Source organism: Penaeus monodon, chromosome 23 (assembly GCF_015228065.2).
Source record: "Penaeus monodon isolate SGIC_2016 chromosome 23, NSTDA_Pmon_1, whole genome shotgun sequence".
Classification (NCBI taxonomy): Eukaryota; Metazoa; Arthropoda; class Malacostraca; order Decapoda; family Penaeidae; genus Penaeus; species Penaeus monodon.
Genome location: NC_051408.1, coordinates 7,593,048 through 7,593,496, shown reverse-complemented (window position 1 = coordinate 7,593,496; position 449 = coordinate 7,593,048).

The window sequence follows — 449 nt, the reverse complement described above, 5'->3', positions numbered from 1 at the left end:
CTACTGCAAACAAAAAGATCTTTAGCTTTGCAAATAAAGTCAAATTGCCCTTCGTGCACTGCAATATTTCCCTCGATCAAACCATCGATCCCCTTCCACTAATCTAAGAGTAGACATGTTCTGTTCATATTGCCGAGAGTTAAGTATGAAAAAGGAGGTTCAATAATCGTGTCATAGTTAGTGCGCGAGATGGGTGACAAAGAGAGAATTGTTTTTGGCAAAAATCAAAAAAGGACGTTTGCCCCTCTACAGCTCGCCTAAAACAGTTTGAAAAATCTGATAGACATACTTTGACAGACGATCAGTTTTATCCATTAAATGCATTGAGATACTATGGCACGGGCATTGAGGGAAATATCACAACTTTACTAAAAAAATGTTTAAACATTTGGCACTATCCATTAACTATAGGGATAGACAGACCGACTGGTGAACATAAAAACACACAC